The following is a 27,198-nucleotide window of genomic DNA, read 5'->3' on the forward strand; positions in this document are numbered from 1 at the left end:
CTTAGTTGAATAAAATAATCAATAGTACACGTGAAATTGTTGTTGGATTGAGCATATATAGACACCGCAAGCGCGCCACGAACTTTTTCAAACCGGAAATAATGCTTTCACAAGAGTCCTCTTTCCCGCGCGCGCTAACTTACTCTATCCCTCTCTCTCATCCGATCGTATTTAAGCCTAGCGCTAAATGGATACAGTTTCCAAAAGCACCACTGGGTGGCGCACTGCTTCCTCTTCAGCGACCGAACGACTTCCTGTTTTGATCAACCGCTTCTGCGAGAGACGGCAGCGCTGCCGCACCAAACGTCACTATTCTGTCAGTCACTAACAAACACTCGTACCGTCCAGCCGTCTCTCTCTGGGTCTCTGCGAGCAGTTTGTATATCGCGAACCCATAGTTGAAAAAAAATAATAGCTGCCTAAATCGTAGGGCGAGTGAGTGAGCGAGAAGTTGACGCCATTTTATGTTTTTTGCGCTTACACTCTCAGTGTGGAAAGGGACCCTCCATCGTCTGTGAGTTGGTGGTGTTCTGTGCAGTTTTGTGAACTCTTCTCTCGCGGGTGGTGAATACAAAAACGCGATTTTTTCGATCAAGTGCTGCCGAGAGTGCAATGAAAAGTGCGCTAAAGTGAAGATTCACGCAAGGTATGCTGGATGTGTGTCGATTTCATCGATTTAGTCCGTGATTAGTGGGTGATTTCTGCGAATCAAACGAGTGCCTATTTTTTTTCTTTCTCGGACGATTGTGAAAAGTCTCCGAGAAGCATGTACAACAATGATTTCGCTTGCTTCACTGGCTGACTATGTTGGCGGCAGATAGTGACGGTGTGTGCGTGGTGCCTTGTGTCATTTCTCTCGGAACGAAGGGAACGAACGGAACGTTGTGTGGATGTTTGTGTGCATGCAAGAGCGAGTGATGTTTGGCAGATTATCAGCGTTGTCAGATTTGAGGTGTACACAATTGGGTTACCGTTTTCTGGGCGGTATTCGCGTAGTACCGTAATACAGTTCCGAAGCCCCGCATGGACTGATTTGTTGGATAAATTAAGCAACTCGTGAGATATGATCAGAAACGAAACATTTTACTTTTACAAACCACAATTCGTTTGCGTAATTTGATGGTACATTCTTGAATTCGATATTCGGATACATTCATATTTAGTTTCATCCTGAAGAGTAAGTACAAAACCATTGTTTCTAACGTTGGCGAATCGTCAACACATATGACACGTAGTTGTTAATTCAGGTAACGGTGCAGAAGTTGTGGTCGATTTAGTTTGCCTTTTCGACTTTTACTACCGCTGAATATCATTAGGTTCATTGTAAGTGCTGCATTAACATTCAATTATTTTTCTACCTAACAGTCCTGTAATTCTGTACAATGTTTACATTCTGTTCAGGGCCGCTGCTTCTTCCCCTCTCTGGCAACACTAGCCGGCAGCATGTGCAGATGAATGAACGGTATATATGCGGAGCGGGCCTCTGCTTGTGGGGACGGTAGGGTACGTTTGTGGGGAGGAGTGTGGCTGCGGTGTGTTGTGTAGTTTTTAAACACGGCGCTCCGCACTGGGGCCCACGAGTCTGTCTAATAAATTCAACATGGCGCCCGGTGACAATCTTTTGGGAACTAGACCCCGAAACAATCCGGAATTACCTGATACCCGGCATATCCGGCAGATTCGGAGTGAAAACAAATGAAAACTGGTGTGCGTTTGACAGCTTCTGCTTGCAAGTGAGCTCTTGGTAGTTGTGTGTTTTGTGCTTGAACCCGCCTCGGCCGCGGCTCTCGCGTTTTCTTTTAAATGCTGCTCACAGCTGATTATATACAAATATCCCTCATCCACCGTACTATTAACTGATATTTATTGTTTATTGCGCGTTCAGTCACCTCTAATCCTTACGAGCAGTGGCATAAATCGGTCAGTTTCGAATGTCACCCTCCGGATCATCCGGGGTGCGCACTGTCATTCGGCAAACATCCCCTCACGCCTCGGGCGTACAATTTCAAACAAAACGATTCGATCGTCCTAGATCACTGGTAAACAATAAATATCGTTTGTTGCGTAAAAATCTGTACACTTTCCGTGAAGGAAATCCATTTTCTCAGCCGCGAAAGTACCTGGAAAATCCCCAAGAGGATTACAATTTTGCACGAATCAGTGTGTGCGAAGAACAGCAAATCCGGAGGGCCGAACGCTAGCTTGTGAAAATTTCCACATAGCATAGCCAACAGTTGAGCTGATTTCGAGGTTAGGTTTCGAAGCACTACTACCACTACCAGCAACCAGCCTACCAACAAACCATCATCCATCCACAATTGTGTACTGAGGGTATCTCGTCCGTCACTGGGTTGGGTAGCAGCAGCAGCAGGAGCTGCAAGAAGAAACGTAGAGGGTGAACGAAAACGATGAAAAGGCAGAAAACTGAGCGATGAGGTGTTCCAAAAGAAACAGCAGCAGCTGGTGGCTGGATCTGGAAAAAGGAAGGTAAAAGGCAAGGAGAGGCTGTGTCTGAGGGGGAGCGGAACTACTGGGGCACCACCTGAGGAAGTTACCCTGAGGTAAACTCTGTTTGTAGCACCGCGATAGCAAGTTGTTTTGGGGCACATTCGCTTGAGCGATACTTTTTTTTCTCCGAGATGCCTGTCGATCGCTGAATTAGAACCTTGCATCCAGGACTAACATTCCGCCAATTTGCATTTCAAAGGCCATTTGGAGCGAAAGTACCCACTGCGCGCGCGAACAATAGATTATGTAACAGTTCATTAACCTCGATTAGCAGGTTCATTTCTGATCCGTACCTCAATAAGCTTCACTATTTGAACATTTTCAATTTCAGTACGTAAGCAGAAGAAATGGATGGCCGACGACGACGAAAACCACTGTTATTTTTTTTTATTGTATGGTTATATGGCTGGCGCAATTTATTTTTAGAATGAAATTGTTCATGTATTGCCATCGTGTCAGCACACTCTTTTATGAACACAGTTACGTTGCATCAACAATGGAACTGATATCAAAGTTAACCAGTCGATTTGCATATTTGTGTTATTCAAAATATTTTAATATTTAACTCGGCGAAATTATTTATTATTCTTTTCAATTTAATTATTTTAATCAACGCATTAATAATATAGCCTAATAAGTTCATAAGTCAAAGTTTAGAGGCTCTTAACCCAATATATTCAAATTGCATTCATTTTACTAGTATGATAGCAAACATTTTCGCGAGATTAAATTTCATGAAAATCATTTGCACTTGAGGAAAAAAGGTTTTATTTCATAAAAAGTTAGTTCAGGTAATCAAAACATGATTAAAATATTGCCGCTCTTCTGAAGTTCTATGTCACTTAATAAGGTACCTGTAGAAGAAACTGCATAGCATCGTTTTCAATTGATCACTACTGCTTTGGATGAAATCTTATTCGACTGGTCAAGCGATGGGAGTGATTTCATATTCTCATTTTTCGACGTCACATCAGGCGTTCCAGACGGATATCATATTGGGCCTTTGATTTTTGCATTGCGTCTAAATGTCAGTTCAATTCTTGAATTTCAATTTCTGAAGCCTTCACACGCCAATGAATTCAAACTTCAACAGTCAACAATAGTCATAAGTTTTTGTCACTTGGGGTGAAGCTAATTGTATGTTGCTGAATTCATAGAATGTCCCGTAATCTCTTTTTCTTCCAAACCCACAACGGTAAACTGTTATTAATCAATGGAGTCCAAAGCATAGATTACGTAGGTGACCTTTTGGATTTGAAACTCAAGTACAATGGCGCTCATTTCTTTCAACTCCCTCCCTCACCTCTCGCCCGAAAATCAATAATTTTGCGAAACAGTGTGAAGAAAATGATCGTTTTCGCACACTTCCCATCAAGTAGTATCAACCAAACTCTAATCGATTACTCACAAGATATTAAATTTTCATCTGCTGTCGCACTGTATAGTGAAAAACGTCGGAAAACTCGAGCTAGTGCTTCGGCAATGGTTTTGTTTGTATTGGTGAAAGCATCGTTATTTTTTCGACAATGATGCCAGACAACATCAATGTTATTCCTGAGTCATAGCGTTTTATGTCATTAAAATCAATAGAATAAAATTGTGTTGACATCAATACAATTATTATTTCTACGTTTAATGGGTCTATAATGTAAGTTTTAGCAACTTTAACATTGCGTAAGAAAATTGTATCGCAGAGCTCGGAACACTGCCACGGCTGCCTAGGCTTTCAAAAACAGTAAAAGGAAAAGTATTCCATACAATCAAAATGCCTCGGCCAATGAAGAGGGTTAAGGCTCTCCAACGTGAATATGTGAAAACAATACGATCAGCGAAAACATTAAGGAATTATTGACATCGAGTTACTATGCGAAAGAACTTGTTAATACCAAAAGGGCCCCAATTCGCATGTGCTATAAATTTGCTCATGTTACGCTCGCTTATAATCAGAATTTTACTGCATATGCAAATGCACCTTCTATATATATTTATATTCGCAATTGTTCATCGGAACATATCGTTCATACATTTTACTTTAGTATTGAATTGTTATTTTTTTCAAATTTATTCAAAGACTCGTGTCAATGTAGCGCACAACAGTCTGATAAGTGAATTAATCTATTTACGTGTGCTTTGCTCTTCTCTCACAAACACTATTACCCCATTTTTACACGTGGATTTACCTATACTACTACAATGGCTAGCTTCCACCTTCACCTTAATAGCATAGTAAAATTAAACACAATTGTTGCCATAGTAAGTAGCATCGAAATGTGGTACAGGTTCTTTGTATTATGATGTATTATGAGCTTCAACCATGCAACCAGTCGACACATTCCCACAAGTACTGCCCGCAATTGTACAACTTAAAGTCAGCGATCCTGAACCAAAGTTCATAATTAGTCAATATGATAGGCGTCGTGTTCCATCTGGGAAACGGTAAACTTCATGTCTTTTTGGCCACTCTACAATTTATTTTGGAGTCTGGCTAGAAAATGCTATCCCTTCAGCTGAACTAAACGGCTATTGACGAGTTTCATGCTGACTCGTCTTAGAAGTTAGCAACACTATATCAGACAGCAGCAAAACATTGTGGGTGTAAAGACATGGGTCATTGAAGCAACTTTGCATACTTGAAACCTTCAATAAAGAATGAGACTACTTTTTGAAAAGGGCCAAAAAAAATTCTCAATTTTTCACAAAAATTTATAACTCAAAAACTATAATACCTACAAAATTATGGTCAAAGGATGAAATGCAGAAAAATGCAGCTCTATTTTCATAATTTCATAAAATTATGAAAATAAAATAGTTTTCATTTTCATTAAAAACTGCAAAAAAATATTTAAAAACCAAAACTCATTTCTGTCAAAAACGTATTTTTTAAATTCTCAAAAAATCTTATGAATAATATTTTACTTATAATATCAAACAAATTGTCCATACATCGGAAAACAGGCATTTCACAGGAAAAAAGAAAAAAAAAAACTTTTTCATGTTTTCCTTTAAAAAATTACAACTAATTCTAATTTCATTTAAAGTCAAAATAGCGATATAGTTTTAAATTTTATTATATTATAAACGTCAGATTTTTATATTTTACTAGCTGACCCGGCAAACTTCGTCCCGCCAAAAAATTGTTTTTTTGTTATCAATACCTTCAAACATTCACGTTTTCTTACTAAGCGCAAATTCATGTGTCCAATCGCAGAACCCCCTCAAAGAGGGGGGTGGAGTGTCGTTGGTTACTGGTAGCTATGGTTCGGTTTACCTCACGAACGAGGTCATCTGCTGTTGCTAGAAGATTCCCTTGTGATTTGAAATTGTTTTTCAAAGATTTGCTTCATATTTTTTTAATGAAAACCTAAATAATTTTCTACATTTCATTCTTTAACCAACGTTTTGTAGATGTTATAATTTTTTAATTAAGATTTTTCGAAATTATTCCTCTCGCGAGCGATTAACTTCTACGCTTCGTATATTATCATCTTGTCCATATTCCTCCCCACTACATGTCCATTATATCCGCATCGATAAAAATGTTCTACTTTTCGGCTTGTTCTAATTTCAGTAAAAAACATGGAAACACATTTCTATAAAACATTTGGTCGATTATTTCGAAAACCAGTATATTAGGGTAAGGTAACATTGGCTCGGAGTACGCACGAAAATTTGATTGTACGAATAGAAACAAACAATTTTGTTCGAAGTTGACGAATTCAAACGAAACAAGGGGGAAGCAATGTAACCACACCAATACAACTCAATGTGGTTGTTTACTTTCACTATTGCATACAATCCGTACGACCACTTTGCTGCATGCAGTGTCATCGTCGCCTTAAACTGTAAGAAACTGCTTATAAATTATGGAAAGCATGAGTTTCTAAAGATACATTTAGAGATAAAGATCATTTAATTTACAATAAGTCATCCATACATCGGAAATGGGCACTTTTATAAGGAAAAAGTTTTTCGGACAAGAACTTTTTAATGTCTATCATCCATGTTTTTGACAAATTACTATCATTGCTTAATTCGTAGCATTTATATGTATAAATTATCGCTCTGCTATCTTTTTACTATTTAGAAACATGTAAAGAATATGTCAATCGCAAGAATTTACAATCAAAAATTTTAATCAAGATAAGATCCAAATTATTTTCCTGTAAAAGTGTCCATGTTCCCATGTACGGATGACTTGCACGAAAGTGTAAGGGCTATTCATATATTTTTTTAATTGAAAAATTCGTTTTTGAGAAAAATTAATTTATATTTAATTTTTTTTTTCATTAATTTAAAACAAATTGGTGTTTTTTATGAAAATTCAAATAATTTCCTACGTTTCATTCTTTGGCCAGAAGTTTGTAGGTACTATAGTTTTAGAGTCAGAATTTTTATTAAAAATCATGAAATGTCTTTACAATGCCAACGGCCAGTCGAGTTGGCATGAAATTCGTCTATTGCACCTTCAGATATTTTAGGTTCATGTTCAGGTCCCTGCAAAATTCTTTCAATGGCAGAAACTCTATAGACAGCACATACAATAACGTGAACAGTTTTCGATGTAAAAGCAAACATATTCTCGGAGGATATATATTAAGGTTACGTGAAAGATGACAAATGATTGTGGAACAATATTGTGCATTCATCTGTCTTGTAAAAATAACACTTTTGTTTTCCCAAAAATGGTCACGAACTTTCCCCATAACCTAATATGACCTATCCTGATTTTCTCCTGATTTTTATTTTCACTTATCCTGATGTTTGAAAATTATAGTTGGCAACCCTGTGTAGGAGTGTTCTGTTTATTTTTTTAAATTTGTTTCAGAACTAGTTCGTTCTTCCAAACCAGAAATGAGTGCATTAGTCCAGTTGAAAGCGTAACACGAAATTCGTGTACTTGAACCGATTCACTGAGAGTAATACGGAATTTGTGTCGACAAAATTGGACGAGAGCGAGGATCCGAAAGCAATTCTAGGTTTTGTTGGGGTTTATCGGAGCGGAGCGAATAAATGTCCGGTTGGTGACACAGTAAACGTAGCCCTGTTAAACGACAGCGTGGTCCGGATAATTGAATTAGCTCAAATCAAGACTTTCGGAGCCAATTTTTGCACGAATATCGGCTAGAAGATGAAAGAGAAGTATCACAGAAGAGATTCTCGAGTCTGGTCGATTTTTTCGGAATACGAGGCAAAACGTATGGATTAGGGTGCCAATGAAAATTGTCATCCCGATTTTTCATACAGAAGTTCTTGTGAAATGTTGATTTGCACGATAAAATACACTAAACAAAATAATAACTCAATCGGGCTTCATTTACTAGTGTCGTAAACGTCAAAATTTGAGTTTTTTGAAAACCGGAAAAACAGCCAAGGGGAGGGGGAGTAAGGGCAAGCACAGGGCATCGGATTTAAAAAAAAATGTTGATACCAAATATACAATTTCACGAAACGTCGAGATTTACTGTTATCCCTAAAAAAATGTTGTAAAAAAATGGCTTTATGTCACTTTCGGTCGATTTTTGATAAAACATTTTTTTGGGATAACTGTAAAACTGTAAAAAACTCAAATTTTGGCCACTTTGGGCCACCCTCTCTTAAGTTTTATTGAGCTGAAATTTTGCATAGGGTATATTTTCGAGCTTGCGAACATTTTTATTGGGTAACTTTTTGAAATTTTAAAGGTCGATTTTTCCTCATGCGTTCATTGGCCCCCCGAAAACTATAAATTCTTTTTTTGCAAATGATTTTTTTTCATCATTTTAATTTGAAACATATTTCATAATTATGTTTTTGTCCACTTTTTATGCAAGTTGCAATTTGCTAGTTCTATATTTTTTCTCTCATTCATTCTTGAATTTTTGAACACTGTCCACTGTTTCTATGCGTTTTCTAAGTGTAGCCTTCGTCAAAATAATGACAGGAAACAAGATCGAGTCCGAAAACTATGACATGGTATTTCTACATTTCACATCTTAGAATCCGGCATAGCAGCCACCCAATCGGAACATAAACTTTGTATTATTCCATATGCGCAGTGGACATGCATATTCTAAAATCTCAACTAAGTTCTAATAAAAAAAAAACACAAGTAAATAGTATACGTTGAGACGCCGAAGTTCCTCGGGAACATGTTAATGCCATTGAAGTAAGCTAAATTTTAGATAAATCGATCGAATAGTTCCCGAAATAAATATTCCGTTTGCCGAGGTATCGACTTTTAGATGGAGCTTAAGCGCACAACTTCCAGCACTTCTAAACACGCCGCAAAAGATTTCAACAATTGGCTTAATCTCAAATGATATGAAAAATCGTCAAAACCCCGGATGTGTGCGTTTGATTTTTTAAACTGTTTTTTTGTTTTACAATGCAAGTAGCTAGTTAGCAAAACAATTCTAAGGAAAAATGAAACTTCGAAAAGCAAATATTTTCATTCGTTCTGGATTGGTTCAAAGAATGCGCAATCTCAATAATCTACAAAGAAAAGCACTGCTTTTTGAACAGAACAGAAATCAAAATCAATGTGCACCAACGTAAAACAACCGATTTGGGCAATATCGGTGAACGGAGCTAGTGATTTTAATGCATATATATACAATAATGGTAATTACCAAAAGTTATTGATCGATGGTCATTTGAGTACAAACTCTGCTATAAATCATGGTGTCATCAGTATAGATATATGTTATGAATTCGCTCGAAAACTGATTTCACATGCTCATTATAATGGGACATGTATCGACCCATTTACTGATGATTTAAAATTGTTAAATTCTATCTAGCCTTTCCCCCTTCCTCTTTCTGGAACCATCTACCTGTGGTCGCTTTACCATGTTGCCATGTTTCGCAGCTCATTCCTCTCAATAGTTGACTGATACTGATACTTAATGATGCTTGTTGCCGTTCCAATTTGAATGGTTTCGAACAGCAGAAAAAATGCATCAAAATCCCTGACAAAACCTGAAACCTGATTTCACTCGGATCTGTGTTATCTCGCATACATCAGCTAATCAGCAGATTCGTCATCTCCAATCATCAACGGCCGCATTATCATCACTATCATCATCATCATCATGATCAGTGAATTGGACTCGCCCCAAATCATACTTGACTGCAAAACATAGAACTGTGAAGGTGAGACGCGAGGCAAGCACGCAGCGTCATCATCAACAGCACCAGCATGACGCTTTGGTCCTGACGGGTGCTCTGCTCTTCCCAGCTACAATGATGCTGTTATCGCCGCCCTGTTTCCCCCTCAGATCCAACGACCATCGGGGTTGATTCAGTCAATAATCTGGGGTATCTGCACCTCGCTGCCTCATGTCTTGAACCACTGCTCCAACCCACCTTCCCACAGCGATCTATGTTTGATTTTACACCGCTGAATAGTGTTTTTTGGTCACATCACAACTGTTGTCGAATGTTTTGTGTTGCGGCTGTTCAGATCAAACGGCGGGTTTATCTTTATTCGGTCCCACCATTTATTCGCAAATGATGGTTTCTTATCCCCGGGAAAATTCAAATTGAGCATCAGTTTCCAGTCAATCGCAAATCAAAAGTTCCAAACAAACATTGTTTATTCGGTCCCATTTCTAGTTGCGGCGGGGCGGGGCAGGAGAAACGTCGTATAGTGATAGCCTATCAAAATGTTGTTGCGAACAAAAAGCCCGCCCCCCCCCCCCCCCGAAAAACAAAGGACATGAAGCCATGGAAATGCAGAAGTTAATTTTTTTTTCGTCAGTTAGATGACATTCAAGTTTTAGTTTAGAGAAGATATTGAAATAAGTAATAAAGACTAATGGCATTATTCGTATGCCTTCTTCCACTATCTGCTCTTCATTAGAAATGTCTGTTTTGTTGCAGTTTCTGAAATTTCTGCATTTTCAGACATAGTTTTTCTTCTACAGCTGCATGTGTTATTGAAATTGTTGCTTCTTTGAGAGAAAGATCGTCACCATCAAGCTCTTAGCCAGATTTCAATTTGTGTGATATCGTCTATTACCTGATTCTATAGTACCAGCCTTCAAACTTTTTTTACACAATTAACATATTGCTGCTACATCCGATGGATGTTAGATTGTTCATTACTACATAACTGAGATACTTATGCCATATGACAGGTCTTAATTGTGTTGATTAAAAAAGCGCGTACCATTGCAATTTTGGACTTCGAATTTACATTCACTATTCCATGTGCATTTTGCTATCCGAACCTTCCTCTCTACACTTCTATGACGCTTTTCGATGTTTTAGGTTATCAACACCGTGATTCTTGGTTCCAAACCTGCCCCAGGAATTCAATCCTAGATATGGTTTCTCCTTCTTCTCAAAACATCATGAGAGCAATTCTACGCCAAAGTATTTGTCTACTGTTCAGGCATGTAGAGGCGGCTATCCAAAATTTTCATTTTCAAACAATTTTCTTTTCGATCGTCCTACAGTCATCCTTTTTATTCGAAACTGCAACTCGAAAATCTGATTGAAACATAGTGTTCATCAAAGTTGTAGGAGATTCAGTAAAATCTTCTAGGAAAAATCAATTATTGAATACGCAAATATCAAATACTAGCTTACAAGCAAATTTGATTTAATATGAAAAAACTTTAAACGTAAAATTACATTCAAGGTATGGGAAACGTAAAATCTAAAATTGAAGCATCTAACGAAAGAATGAAGGATTCGAACGTTTACAATTCGATCATTATTATTAATAGATCACAGAGATATTTACATCAATTGATTGAAAATATTCAGTCAGTCCACGAAAAACTCACACTGGTTCTCAGACTTTTGTGAAAACTGGTAGTTTTTTTTCCTTATCGCAAAAAATTAGACCGTATTTTGTTTCATTAGGCTGCCCATTTCGTATTCTGAATTCGAAAAATCAAATTTTTTCCCTATTTCCGAAAATGCATTTAAAAAAAATCATTAAAATTCAACTACTGTACCGATTCAGATAATAAATATATCAAATTAAAGCCAATTAGCTATTTTTCCTATTCCGAATCCGAAAAATCATATTTTTCCCCTATTTCCGAAAGTGCATTTTTTCAAAAATTCATTAAAATTGAACTACTGTACCGATTCAGATGATAAATATACCAAATTAAAGCCAATTAGCTATTTTTTCTGCAAAATATTACACTTACAGACGTTTTCCAAAAAAAAATCTGAGATTTGTTTGTTTTCCTATTTGAATTATAATTTTTCAAAGGTAACCGAAAATCATTTGTGTTTTTACCAAAAATGACTTTTCCAAAAATTCATAACTTTTGAACTAACGATTCAGATCATCAAGATATCAAATCGTGCTGGTCTTATTTGAAAAAATATTACTCTTGCGAACAAATTGAATTCTAATCGCATAGATCTATTCTTATCGCAAAGGAAAATTGAATCTGACAATGTCGTCTTAATGAATAATTATAAATAGTTCTAAATAGTCGAAATAACACTAAAACATGGCATTGAGCATATCAGAATTCTCGATTCTGTTTTTGAAGCGTCGTGCTGGTTCTCCAAAATCAAAAAGGTGCTCTACTAAGGAAAATGTTCTTATCATCTCCGTAATTGGCACATGTTGACCAAATGATGAACGATGTGGTAGCGGTTGCAACAAATGCGAGGATCGTAGGACCCGGCTGGGGGCGCGAAAGTTCACTCTCTCGAGCAAATTAGGTGCATCAATTTCAGCAGAAATTAGTTTGGCAATAAAAGTGGCTTGTTGAATACGTCTACGTCGCTGGAGTGTATCCAGATTCAGTAATCGACATCTAGCAGTATATGGTGGCAGGTTCCGCGGATCACGCCAAGGCAGATGCCTGAGTGCTCTACGAATGAACCGTTTTTGAATTCGTTCAATCCTGATGCTCCACATGTGCTGATAAGGGTCCATATTACAGATGCTGTTTCCAGAATTGGCCGAACAAGAGAGCAGTAGAGTGATTTCAGACAGTAAGGATCACTAAATTCTCTAGAAATTCTCGAGATGAACCCAAGCTGACGATTGGATCTAGTGATCAGTGCAGAACGGTATGCGTCGAAGGTGAGTTTAGAGTCGAGAAGTACGCCCAAGTCGCCCTTATCTTATAACTTATCATTGACCTGCCGGACTCTATCCAAAATGAAGTTATCCATCGTGTAGTCAAATATAATTAGCTGTTTTATTCGATAGAAACTCATGATCACACACTTAGTGATGCAGATAGAGAGTTTATTCAAGCGACACCAACACACGAACTGGTCAAGCAAGCTCTGCAAACGACGGCAATCCTCAAGAGTTTTGATGATGAGATAAATTTTCAAGTCGTCTGCATAGATCGACACATAGCCGGATGCTAGAATAAGCGACACATCACTATAGAAGATTGCGAACAGCAGTGGTCCTAGATTGCTGCTTTGCGGAACTCCCGAAGAAACAGCAAACGGAGATGAAGTGTAAGACTGGAGCTTGACACGGAGCGTTCTTCCAGAAAGGTATGATCTCAGCCAGTTTATGAATCCTTCAGAAGCACCAAGACGGGATAGTTTTCTCAGTAGTATGCGATTCGATTGAAAGCGGCTTTTATGTCGGTATAGATAGCATCGACTTGAGCACGTTCCTCTAGGCGGTTGACACAAAACGATGAAAACTCGAGAAGGTTGGTGCTAACCGAGCGTCCTGGCATAAAGCCATGTTGTATTGGTGAGATGTAGCTCTTAAGTTCGAAGAAGACAACATCGTTTACGATCAGCTCAAATAACTTAGATCCAGCAGATAAGCTGGTTATACCACGATAACTAGTCACGTCACACTTATCTCTTTTCTTAAAGACGGGAAACATAAAGGAGTGCGTCCACACGTCAGAAAATATCCCTTGATCCAACGAAGCTGTGTATATACGGGAGAGTGGAAGAGCCAAGGATGTAGCACAGCGGCAAAAAACTATCGCTGAAACGCCATCAGGACCAGGTACTGCTGAACGTTTCAACTTTTTTACGCCCTTCACAACCTTCTGTGGGGTAATAACGAATGGCCGCAAGTCTATTAAATTCTCCGGAACGTTAGCTGCAGCACTCTCGGCTTCCGACGGGGTGGCTGCATCAACTACAAACACTGAAGCAAAGTGTTTTGAAAACAAATTACATGTATCAGGAACAGAAGACGACTCCCGATCTCCCAAGAATACCTTAGACGGAATATATGCAGTTTACCGCTTAGAATTGACAAAATTCCAGAAACTTCTTGAATTTCTACGCAAGTTTGTCTGGACACGAAGCACGTACGATTTGTAGAGAGTTGCGTTAAGGCTGCGGTATGCATTGCTAGCGAATCGGAAGTTGTGTTTTGTTTCAAGAGTTCGTCGACGACGCAATTTGCGTTGGCATGAATTTTTGGCACGACGTAGGACACGAAGGAGTGGAGTGCTCCAAGCTGGATACATCGGAGGTTTCTTTCGAGGAGTATTCGTTACGAGCCAGTTGCAGACAATTTCGCAAAACCGCGCTGCCATGTCATTCACGTCCTGACCAAGGACACTCCAATTGTAGCTACCCAGAAACTCATTGAATGCAGCGAAATCAATTTTAGAATAATTCAGCGATTGTTCAGCTTCGTTTCGATCCTCAGGAGCCGACATTGCTCCACCTGTAGTCGATAACGATAGTACTAACGGAGGATGGTGGAGATCCACCGCTAACAGTGGCGCTACGCATTCGCTGATGGCTATATTAACGTCGGGAGCGCAGAAAACTAGATCAAATGTGCGGCCACGAAAATTCCGAATGAAGTTGCATTGCTGAAGACCGAGAAAGGTGACTCCATCCAATAGAGCAGCACTCGCCGTCGAGGTCGAAGAGGGATTCAGGTCAACAACTGAATCTGTATGCGGTTCCCACGCAATATGAGGCTGATAGTAATCACCACATATTAAAACTGTGTCATCAGAAAACGCACGGTCACACAACTCTCGCAAGGAAGCCAAATGGGAATCTTAAACCCCCATGCCACGACTGCGGTCGGGAGGAATATATACTGCGCAAAGTAACATCCTTTTTCCACGTACGGTAGTAGAGACACAAATCTGTTCCAAAGAACCTCAGTCTTTCGTTTGAACCGCTACAGCAGTGAAACGATGAGCTACTGCGATGAGGACTCCACCAAATCTTTACTTGGAACTATTGGAAGGGCTCCGATCGCAGCGAAGGACGTTGAACTCAGTTCCAAATAGCTGCAGGGAGTTTATGCTGTCGTCAAGTCCGCTTTCAGTCAACATGATAACGTCGTACTATAAAACTATAAAAACATATATAGCGCACTCTATCTTTAACCATGTAAACTATAAAAACATATGAATCAATAATTACGAAAACAAAATCCATTGTTACACAATTATGACATTTCTAAAGAAGACTAGCTCATTGGCTTCAATTTGATATGTCGATCATCTAAATCGGTTCAGTTATTTAAAAGTTATGATTTTTTTCAAAGATATTTTTGGGAAAAAAAGGAAATAATTTTTTAACAATCGATTAACTTTGAAAAATCATAACTTGAAAACGAAGAAAATCACATCTCAGATTTTTGGATATGTTATATAAAAAAAAACCTCAGCTTTATTATGAAATGATATATTATAAAAAAAATAGCGCCCTCTAGTTCAAAAACATGTAAACAATAAAAAATCAATACAATCAGTAATTACGAGGACGAAACCCAAGTTTTTTGTTCGTTTAGTATTTTTCCAATAAAACTAACTGGCTTTAATTTGATATATCGATCATCTGAATCGATCCAGTATTCCAAAAGTTATGAATTTTCGGGAAAAAGGGGAAATTTTGATTTTTCGGACCACCCTAAAATGAAAATGGGCACCCTAATGGAGAAATAAAAAAAATGCGGGTCTGATATTTTGTAATACGGAACAAAACTACCAATTTTCACGAAAATCTGAAAACCACTATATTGGTTTGGCATCGAATGGTTGTACATATTTCTTCTTATCTATTGCAAATCAATCATAAATTTCATGATCACAATTTCATTTTTTTAGAACAATCTATTAAACGTTTGTAAAATGTTCAATATTATCTAATAAAAAAAACCACATTCTGATTGTTTCATTTTCAACAGCAATCCATGTTTCTCAAATAGAGCCGATTAAAACGAAGACCTAACGTTACGGCTTATCACATGCTGTTCTTGAAGGTGACTTAGGGAGTATCAGCTTCCTTTCTTTGATTTGCCATTTTGATCGAAAAAATAAATGAACTTTGCTGTTGGGTGTTGCCATGACACACTGACAGAAAAGCACGCAAATACACAGTGATCCTGCAAATGCATAGTACATTCATTTGAAGAAATGGAATTTTTATGCTCAATTTTGCGATACTCAGAATAATAATTTTTCCTTTTTTTATTATTAATCCTTTACACTTCGCTGTCGTGGGATATTCATCACTGGGAATTAACCTATTCCAACGAAACTTTTGAAACATGGATACATTCTGTCTACCATTTACCGGGCATTTGTAAGTTTAAATCTTCTCGCTGAACATTTTTCAAATGTTTGGTCTTAATGTCAATTTTGAGCGCAGTCTGCGTCATCAAGCGTCATTAAGAATAAACTAACTTTTTTGCTCGGCGATTTTTTAAATGGATAATGCTATTGGTCAGAGATGTTGTGTTAAATTTTGTGTTGTGAACAAAATTTCTTGTGGCAAAACGTTGAAAATGTAGCGGAATACATTTGGTAACTCAACTATGTCGAAAACATTGGTGTATGAACGACCTCTCCAACTGATAAAAACATCGACACAAAAGTACAAAATCGTTATTTAATTTCATCGCAATCAAGTGGCTAAAGATATACTTGAGCGATCAAATTCTGATCCCACGTTCATCCAGCGCATAATTGCTGGTGACGAGACATGGATGTATGAATATGACGTGCAACGGGTAATCAATTATCAGCATAAACCACTGCAAACGAGTCGAAACCGAAAAAAAAACGTGAAAGTCAATCAAAGTGAAGTGAAGGTAATGATGACTATTTTCTTCGATATTCGTGATGTTGTCCATTCGGATTCCTTCCAGAGAGTCAAACGGTCGAGTGTTATTTGGCGTTATGAGACGTTCGAGAGAGATAATTCGTCGCAAACGGTCAGATTTGAGGAAGGATAACACCTGAATGTTGTATCACTATAATGCGATAATGTGGACGAATTTTTGATCAAAAATGGCATGAATGTGATTGAACAAGCACCGTACTCTCCAGATATGGCCCCATGTGACTTTTTCCTATTTCCGAAACTCAAATTACCACATCGTGGGACATTGAAGAATAGAGACGAATTCACTGCGTGAACTGAAGGCAATTCCTGAATACAGCTATAAAAAGTGTTTCGATGACTGAATTGATCGTTACAAAAAGTGTATTGCTTCATTTTTGGAAGCGATAATATAAATTTAGATTATAAATAATACATTTTCTCTAGAAACACAAATTTCCGGTATATATTTGACAAAATGTACTTCTGCGAAAAGTTGTCCTGAATCGATCACTAATTATACATTAAGATCGATTATTGAAACTCTACACAGACAGCAATAAACACATGCTCTGCGAAAGTATATCTAGATGAGATTCCAGCTGAAGAAAGAATATTGGCCTGGCGGAGGACGTCCGCATTTAACCCACTGACGCACTTTTTTCTGCAAGTACAAATATACGGTTAACTAAAAGTCACTTCAATTAGCTAATATGCGGCATTCATAAATGCATTAATTTCATAAAATTTTGCCGGGGCACAAGCACAGGTGAATGAAAGTCTCCAAGTATAAACCTGAATTAATACACCTATGGTAAGTGCTCCCGTGGCCGATTGGTTAGCGTCACATATTATCATGCGGAAGGTTCGGGTTCGACCCCCGTTCTAGCCGGATAATCCGCACCACGGATCCATCGGGATGTTGCTGAGAATGACGGTCATCATCTGTCGAGTGTTTTCTTTTATACACCCCGATTCTGTATTCCGACGGATTTACGTTTCGTTCAAAAGTTATATACTCGATCGAGTTCAAATTTGCCTTTATTTCAATCGTTTCGCTCGTAGGATGTTCGAAAACAAAACAAAACAAAAGATATTCGAGTTTGAAAACAACTCGAACGAAACCGAGAATGGGATTCGCCAACTCGATTGAGAAACATTTTCATTCATTCGAAATACAGAATCGGGGTGATAATCTCAATTTAAAAGAAATCGAATGAGAAACTTATTCATATTTTTTATTATTTCTACAGGGGTTTTCAGATTAAACGCTCACACAACAAAATTTAATAATTTCTACAAAAGTGAACCGTTTTTTATTTTAAAAAATCGAAAATGTGGCTTCGATGTGCCCACCCTTTTTTTGGATAACGCGTTTTAAATGGTGAACAAAATTCTTCATGTACAACTCTAACATTATGACTTCGATGCTGTTGAAAATCCGAGTTATTTCATCTTTAAGTTCCTCCAAATTTTGTGGCTTACGGTCTTTCACGTACCCCCAGAAAAAGTAATCAACGACGAGAAATGTTGAAATTCTTACCATAAGAGGACAAAGTTGCATTAAGGCTTCGGTTGCTCGAGTAATACGATTTCACTAAAAATACACATTCTTGTAAACTGTACATCTTGACACTAAAAACCATCCGATCAGACTGAACGAGAAGCCGAGATCATTTAGAATCAAACAAAAATTTCGATTTTCCAAATTTCATGTGCCAAGGTGCCAATCAAAATGGTCATCTCGAATTTCAAAAAGTTACGCCATAAAACATGTTCATCACCTCGAAAGAACACCCTATGCAAAATATCAGCTCAATCAGACTTAAGAGAGAGTAACGCAAATCTGTCAAAGTTTAAGTTTTTCGAAAATCGAAAAATCTCCCAAGGGGGGAGTAAAAGAAATCGGAATTTTCAAAAAATATTTTTTGATGTCGAATATCTTAAAATTAACTGTAAATCTCGACGTGTCATGCAATTTTAAGACATCTGGCATCAAACAAAAATTGAAAACCTCGATTTCCGATGATTATTCGGTTTTCAAAAAACTCAAAATTAACAACTTTTTTTCTTAGTCAGACAACCAATGTTGCGGCTCAGTTTTCTCTGAAACTGCTGAACCGAATTACACGCGACAAGTTTCATTTGAAAGAACACTTTAAAGATTCATCGGAATCGGTCTACGGATTCCGGAGATAAGGCCGGAACAAGTTTATAGACCATACTGCCGTTCTACGCATAGTTGTCCCATGTTCCAAAATCAGCAACTGAGAAAAACGCAATCAGAGTTTTCTCGCATATTTGTCTACCAAAAGCTTTAAGTATTTCAATTTAGCAATACACCGGGTTTTTTATAAGCACTGCATTGTTTAATAAAATGTGATGAGATGCCCTCACTGATTCAATCAAGCTTGATTACGGGTGTAAAAATTCATGGTGGGACTGTTATGCCTAGAATATCAACATGGGACAATTGAACTTGATGTTGTTTTTTGATATACTGGGAACGAACAATTTTTTTTGTGTTTTTCCGAAAGATCATGCATAGAAACATCGTTTTATGAAGAAATGAGTGATCTGCAACACCTTTGCAGAATATAAATCTCATTGTTATTAGGCATTCGCTAACAAGGTGTACACGTGTTCTGTTAAACTTTTTCTTATTTATTTGAGAATTAGTTAGTTCTTCCAAACCAGAAAAAAGTGCATTAGGGCCTGCTGAAAGTGTGACATGTAATTCTTGTACTTGAACCGACTTATTCGATATGGATCTACAAAAAATACATGGTGGGACAGTTATGAATAGAATATTAACATGGGACAATTGAGCTTGATGTTGTTTTTTTTTTAAGTTGGGAATAAACAATTTGTTTTTTTTGTGTTTTTCCGTAAGATTATGCATAAAAACAACGATTTATGAAGAAAAGTGAAAATCGTCAAAAAGTAACATGGGACAACTATGCGTAGAACGGCATCATAGATTCCAGAACCCAAAACTATACAAAACCTGCCATTCAGGTTATCAAATTAGATGATTTTTCAAAACTAGCTCATTTGTGATGAATTCAAGCCGATATGATCTCATTGACGTAACCACCATATAACCAGAAGCAAATTCCATCATGCGACGTATCAAACTTCATGGTTCATCAAAACTAGCTCATTGGTAATCATTTCAAGGATTTCTACTCGCATTAGGATAATCGGAATGGTCTCCGATGACCTGCAGATCAAACTTTGGGTTGAGATATGATAAAGGCACGAATACACTTTTAAGTGGATCAAATCAGATTCTTTATCCTCAAACCCTCATGATGATCATATGTAAAAAACAAAATCAGTGAGTTTCTATACATTTCATGCATATTGTATTACACTAAAAAATAATGAAAAAATAAATTGATCCATTTCAGCCCAGAGCTATGTTTTTGTAATTTTCCGCTAATTTTTTTTTTAAATAAAGTTTAAGGTAATTTTTCAACAAAATATTGCATAACGTTTTGTGACCTTAGCGCCGGTACTAATTTTAAAAATAATTTGGTGTAAATTAATACATTGCGGACCGATTTTCTCGTGTTTCGCATTCCGTCTGTTACGGATGGATCACGAACTAACCCGTGTTTTCTACACTCGAAGGTCAAATCCTTGGTTTGCCAAGAATCTAACAAGGTCTACCGATGGCTCGCCATCGTCTCATCCAAATCGAAGGAAACGATCTCATTCGTGGAATCCGAACAAATGGAGCGTTCAAGTTTGCCCCAAAACGTGCGGTCCTTAATATGTTAAACAAAAAAAATCTGAAATATTTACATTTTTGTTTTGAAAATCGTGATCAGTTTGCTCCCGGTTTACGGCACTGAAGTATTTGGTATCAAACATTAGGGCATTTGTAGCCTGTGTATTTGTGGAATAAAAAATAAATTAAAAAATATTGAAATATGCGATCAAACTCATGTTGCGAAATAGCACTCAACGCATTGGTTGGAACCATTCAAAAGATCTAATGTAGCCAATTTTTTTTTCAATTTTGCCTCAATTTTTGGGAGAAGAAAAAAGTCCGAGGATATCAAATCAGGCGAGCACCGCAGATAATTTAGAACACAAGACACGATTGTCAGCCAATGATTAACGCAAGTCACTGATTACTTGTGATTAGGTGCAATAAGATGTAGAAGAGGCCAATTTCCTGGATTGTGATATTCAGGTCGAACTCGGTGGATCCTAGGCATCGAATGCTTCTAAAATTTGAGATGACATTCTCCAATAATTAGAACAATTAGAACAAACTTCTCAGTCGGCCTCCTGGCTGCTAAGCTATAGTTTGCGCCCCATAGCTTAGTTGTCACACTGTGTTGTACTGGGGCGTTTTTTTCGAAGCGTTAGCGAGATAGAACAGGAAAAATATGATTTGGAAGGTACATAAATTACCTGGGAGGAACAGAATAAAAATTCACATAATAAACATTATCAAAACTTCTAGAACCAGCGAAGGTCATCAGTAATCAACCATAGCATAAATATATATTTCAGCCCTTGGAATAGGAATTTGCAATAGCTTCAATTGTGTGATGCCTTCACAAATCTTGGATTTTAGGTTGAGACTGTCTCATAATCCCGAGCTTAGACACGTTGTGGAGTTAGTGAACAAGCAATTTTTTTTTCAAATTGTGTATTTCGAAAACTTCACAAATTTGAGACTAATTGACATCCCGTGTTCATTCGTTACTAATTGAATTGATTCTACTCCAAATAATTTTTGAATCATTTGAAGCAAAAGTTAATTATGTGCTTTTTTACGAAGAAAGCAATTTGTAGAACAGTAATTATTGTAAGCAACAGAAAACATGGCTTCCGTTGGCATCATTGAAGTGGGGATTTTTGAGGTCACAACTCCACAGCACCTATTTGCATTGAACCTGGTGGCGTTAGTCTATGATTCATTTATATCTTAGAGTATCGTTATCAGCAGACTTGAACTTCTGAATACAAATATATTAGTAAAATTCGAGGGAAAGCTTATTTCGTATCCAATTGTCATTATAATAATGGAACACTGAAACAAAAATGGCGAAATCCTGCTCATGATGACATCGGCACCGTTAGGATACAGTGTGGAAGTCATTCGTTTTCGACGCATTTACCGTAGCGCTTCTTCAGCAAGAGCTTCTCCGACTTTCTAGTAAACTTTGCAAAAAATATCCCCCTCGCCACGCTGCCTCTCTCCGTTCCACATGGTGCCCCGTGTTACCTGCACTCCGGCCATTTTTCCACAAACCATCGACACCGTTGTTGTTTGTTGTCGTTGTTGGGTGTGCTGTTAGTGAACAGTTTTCCCAGCGATCGTACAGTGTCAGCCAACGGTGTGTACCATATTCACCAATACTAGCATCCAAACGGACACATCCAGCCCCGAGAGCTTCACACATTTGAAAATCAATTCAACTAGCAGCATTCCGTCCCCTGTCGTCGCCACTTCTACCCTCCCCCTGCTTCGCCATTCCTCCATGGCTACCGTCGCCACCCTCTACCCCTGAGCTGCCTTAAGTCCGGGAGGGTTTGACTCTTCCCCGCGCGCGCCAGCCATCGCTACTCCTCAACAGTTTGTCGGTTGAGAGAATGTTATACAACGTTACCATGAGCGTTCGTATTTTTTAATTCCTACCGTGTTGATGTTGCTTCTGCCCAGAACGGATTGAAGAAGTTCATTCCAAATGCCAGGATGGGCTTTTAATTTAAATATCTGGTTGCATCCTGGTATGCCCTGGAGGATTGTGCGAAATCCTTCAATTTCAATTTGCTAATCTGACGATTTACAGAATGTTATCGATTGTGTGCATTTTATCATTTTCCAAACTTAATGGTGCTTTTCATCCGTGATACACACAAACGCGCGCACACAGACACTCTCGCTCACTATCCATTATTTCTTTGTTTCCCTCCTTACGTTTTCTCTATTACTCTCGCCTTTTTGCGTTCTGTTCGCGTTTGGTTGGCGATTTCGTTTTTGCGCTTCTCAAATGGCTGTTAGCTATAAAACATATTTTGCGCTAAGCAACAAAAACGTGAAACATCCCATTTAAGTGTTTCACCTTTCTTCATCAGGTCCTTGCAGATCGAGAATGCCCAAAATTTCGTACCCGTTCTAACTCAGTTATACGAAATATTACTCGATTCTCCTCTCGCAAGCATTTCTTCCACGTAATCCCCGTGAACCAACCCCTACCACCCCTCTTCGCCCAGGGTGGCTGTTGTGACGCACGGTGGTGTGGAGTGATCGGAGCGGCCCGGGGAGTTCTACTAGCGCTGTGGCAGTTCGGCCGCCATTTTGGTGCGCTGTAGGATTTTTCCTCAGTGAAGTACCAGCATCGTTATATCTCTGATACCAACGGACGCCACCGAGTGGCAGCTGCTGTTGCCGTGTTGTCACCAGTGCTGCCATCTGGTGCGGTGCCGCTTCAGCTTGCAACACTCGATTTGAGCCAACTTGGCACGGGGCGATTTTCGCTCATTTGTGCTATCCGTTCTGTGCGTTTCGTGGGCGATCCCCGGATGACGTGGAGGAAGGTCTGCAAAATGGGTATACCATTTGCGGTTCGTACCATGACACGGGGTTCGGTGCAAGAGGTGGGGTAAGGTTTTGGCAGAAGGATTCAATCGATCTGTCTGCAAACGTTCAATCAATCAACTGTTGTTGCATTTACTAGATAAAACATGCATTTTGCTGCGGCCAATAGTCAACTTCCGTAGCGCATTGTATGAGTCATTACGACGTATGTGTTGGAAATTATACAATGATATACATACATTTGATTACATTCATACGGAATGGAATGTTTTTGAAGCATTTCCAGCGAGTCACATGTCATATTTTTAGGTGATGACATAAGTAAGGAGATACAACTAGAATAACAATAGTCAGTCTGAAAATTACATAGTAACTAGTTCAGATCTTAGAAAAAAATATCATTGCAATAAGAATACATCTTCTTATTGCACGAAAAAAAGGGGGTCAAAGTTTGAGTTTTTTTGAAAATCGAAAAATCAGAGGGGAGTAGAGGAAATCGAAAAGCATGGTTTTGGGTGCCAATAAAAATAGTTATCTCGATTCTTCATCCGGAACTAGCAACGAAATGTTGATTTGTACGATAATACACCCTATACAAAATATCAGCTCATTCGGACTTCATTTACTGGTGTCGCAGACGTTAAAATTTGGGTTTTTTGACAACCGTAAAATCATTGGAAATCGGGGTTTTTTAAAAAAAATCAAAAATTTGAGCGGCTCGACGGCTTTTCAAGAACTGGTTCATTCGGATATGTAAAGAATGTAAGAGAATTGTAAATATATTACTTTACTGAAAGTTTTCTCTGATATATTTCCATCACAATAATCTTCTTTACATTTTTTTTATTATTCATAAACACTATCTATTTAATGTTATCTGAATAAAGCCTACTACATCTTTCACTGCAAACTTGTCCTGCTTTCGGAAAAACTCGCTCACATGGTACTGAAGTCGTCGAAATACATATTTTCAAAAAATGTTAGTGCCGCGGAGAGATAGATTTCCTTTCATTCCACAATAGCAAAGGGTCGCTTATTCTCAGCATATGTGGTTCCGCTAAATATTTACCTACAATAAATATTACAGCAGCTTTTGGATCATGTGAGGATCGAAGATTGCCAATCAATGCATCAAACTCCTCCCATGCAAATGACCGCGCTTCATCACTAACGATTTGTGGTAGTTTCGTAGGCGTGTATTCTATGGATGTCATTTTTAGCATCCTTATCAACGACTGGTGTGCATAGTTGTTTCTGTTATCCACAAAACCTTCCTGCTTGAAGCGAGAATCTAGCAGTATTGGTTAGACTACTAATTCGTCTGACTCAAGATTTGTAACTCACTTCACCAGCTCCGAAATCAATTAATTACAGAGTTTTTTTATAGTTACAGTAGAACCCCGATTATCGGCGAAATAGTCTGGCTAGGTCACCGCGAATAACGGAAATCGTGGATAACGCGATAATGGACTAAAATGAGATGTAAACACAAAATAAAGCATGAAAACAAGGTTTATCAATACATAAATCATTAAACTATCCATATGTAAGGTCGTGTACACCAATGGTCATATAATGTGAAAGCCATGACCAAAATAAAAGAGTGAGTGCCTTTCTCGCACTGAGCACGCCATCTTGGATTTCCATTTTACATAAATAACTGTTCCTACTAGCCATGTCCTTTCATTAGATACCCATACCCATCATGGGGTTTCGAGAAAATATGTAATCCGCCAAAATTAACAGACATACAAACAGCTAAATATAACCGCTTAAAAAGCAACATGGGAAACATATATTTCTTCCGCACTGCCGCAAGCCACGGTTCGTCAGAACGAGCGTATGATCCACTGTTCTTTACCAATAAGCCGGCTCTTGAAAGAAACACGGTTCTTTTATGAACCGCAGTTCTTTTTTGAACCGTGATTCTCAAATGAACAGTCATTCTCAAATGAACAGTCATTTAAGAGCCAAGTTCAAAAAGAGCCATGGCTCATAAAAGAACTGTGGATCTTTTTTGAACCGTGGTTCATTCAAGAGCCGCGGCTAATTTTTAAAGGACCGTGGATCGTACGCTCTTTCTGACGAGCCGACTCAAATGAGCGCTCGCCCATCTCTACCCTGAACCGATTTAGATGATCGACATATAAAATTGAAGCCAATGAGCTAGTCTTTTATTTAAAAAAATACAACGCGGACTCGATGATATTACAATCTCGGATTTCTTGATCATATTTGATGAAAAAAAAACCTTCTATGCATATGTTCGAATTTCAATAATGACAGTTATAGAACTTTTTTTTGTCCGGACTCCGTTGCCTCGAACTGGCTCTACATACAAAAGTACGCTACCGAAGACGATTCTGTTGCTTCCATTAGAAGGATAAGAAAATTTTGTACAGAATATAATTGTGGAACATCTAAATAAGTGGATTTGAATAACATTTTGGAAGTGAAAACTTGAAAGTTAAGAATGTTTAATGTGATATTAATCATTTTATCCTAAAAATTCATATAAAACTTGTTTGTTTCTATCAATCAAATTAAAGCTTTTCATTCGCTCTACAGTTCGTTCTTTGACACCCAACTTTTATCTTTTTTTAAATTTCGCTACAATATCAATACAAAACAATTCCCGGTGAAAATTCAAGCAAAATCTTCAAAAATCACGATTTTACCCCACTGTACTTCTAATAGCCACTTAAATTTCACTTTGACGTCGAAAGGTTACATTCTTCTTGAAATAAGTCATATTTGAATTGAAAAAAATTTTTTTTTTCAAACTGTATATAATCGAGTCCAAAATGGTGTATAGTCGAATCGAGTCCGACTTGTATTGAACTTGCCAAAAAAATTGATTTTATTTTCGCAATTATTGATTGTAGTAGTTTTTATTGTTTTCATGGCTTTGGACTAGAGTGCGCTATATATAGGGGGTCTCCATAGCCTAATTGGTTGCGTGTCCGCTACTATGTGAACGATTATGAGCTCATAACTCGGGGCCCTCAACTGACCATCTTTGTGTGTTACCACGAAAAACTATCCTATACATATCAGCTCAATCGCACTAGATTTACTATTGTCGCACAGTTTAAACCGTATGGTTTAGGGTGCCAATGAAAATCGTCATCTTGATTTTTCATACGGGAATGTCTGCCAAATATTGACTTACATGATAAAATACCATATGCAAAATATTTTCTCAATTGGACTTCATTTACTAGTGTCTCAGACGCAAAATGTGAGTTTTAAAAAAAAAACTGAAACTCTGGAATTCAGTCATTTTTTCGGAGAATCCAAGTCACAGAATGTCGATTTTTGACAAAATAAAAAACCACAACCACAAAAGTGAAAAGAAATCGGAGACTATATAATCGAGTCCGCTCTGTATTTTCCTTTGAGAGCCACAATTTCTTTCTTTTGCGATACCTCGAAAAATGTAATGAGTCTATTTTTAATAGCATTTGCTATAAACAAAACAAAAATGTCTCATCAGCATTATGAGTCCTCGCAGCATGACGGGTTTCAGGTAGAGAGGGGCAAAACAGTTCACTTTGATGAACGTTTCAGTTACTAACTGTTCTTCTAAGTGAACCAGTTCTTTTGAACCGTTCTTTCGCTTTTTCGTTCAGCGGTATCAATATTGATTTCAAGAATAACATCGAATTTTAACTGAAACCCAATATACATAGACAGCTATTTATATCCTAGCATTGATATCGTTGGATATTTTTTGATTTGTATGGAGTTTATATTTTTGAAATTACGGTAGAAAGAAAAGCTGCTTCTTCTTTAAAAGTCGCAAACTGTACGTGAAAATATGTTTATCAGCTGACAATAATATATGTATATGATAAATTTTGATTTCAAAAAGGCAGACTACGAGCAAATTAATTGTAAGCTTAATGATATAAATTGGTCATTTCTACTTAAAGATGAAAGGAACATACACAAAGCTGTTGAAAATTTTTAATGATATTCTGTATAGAATCATAAGCGAACATGTTCCAACAAGAAAGAAAAAACTTAATACAAATTCAAAAACACCAGTATGGTTCACTCGTGATATTAAAAATCTCAAAAACAAAAAACAAAAAGCT

At 37.8% G+C, this 27,198-nt stretch overlaps 1 protein-coding gene across 5 annotated transcripts in view; it reads left to right on the top strand.

Moving 5' to 3' along the window:
* Positions 1-314: 314 nt before the first annotated feature.
* The window catches only part of LOC129764437 (MOG interacting and ectopic P-granules protein 1), a 46,237-nt gene continuing 19,353 nt past the window's right edge, over positions 315-27,198 (top strand). For 4 of the 5 annotated variants that reach the window (XM_055763506.1, XM_055763508.1, XM_055763509.1 and 1 more), the window contains exon 1: positions 315-646. The gene's annotated coding sequence lies outside the window, so the exon portion shown is untranslated. Of the gene's footprint in view, positions 647-722; positions 1,178-27,198 lie in introns of those variants that run through there. The other variant, XM_055763507.1, reaches the window with a different exon arrangement.

This window comes from Toxorhynchites rutilus, chromosome 2 (assembly GCF_029784135.1).
Source record: "Toxorhynchites rutilus septentrionalis strain SRP chromosome 2, ASM2978413v1, whole genome shotgun sequence".
Taxonomy (NCBI): domain Eukaryota; kingdom Metazoa; phylum Arthropoda; class Insecta; order Diptera; family Culicidae; genus Toxorhynchites; species Toxorhynchites rutilus.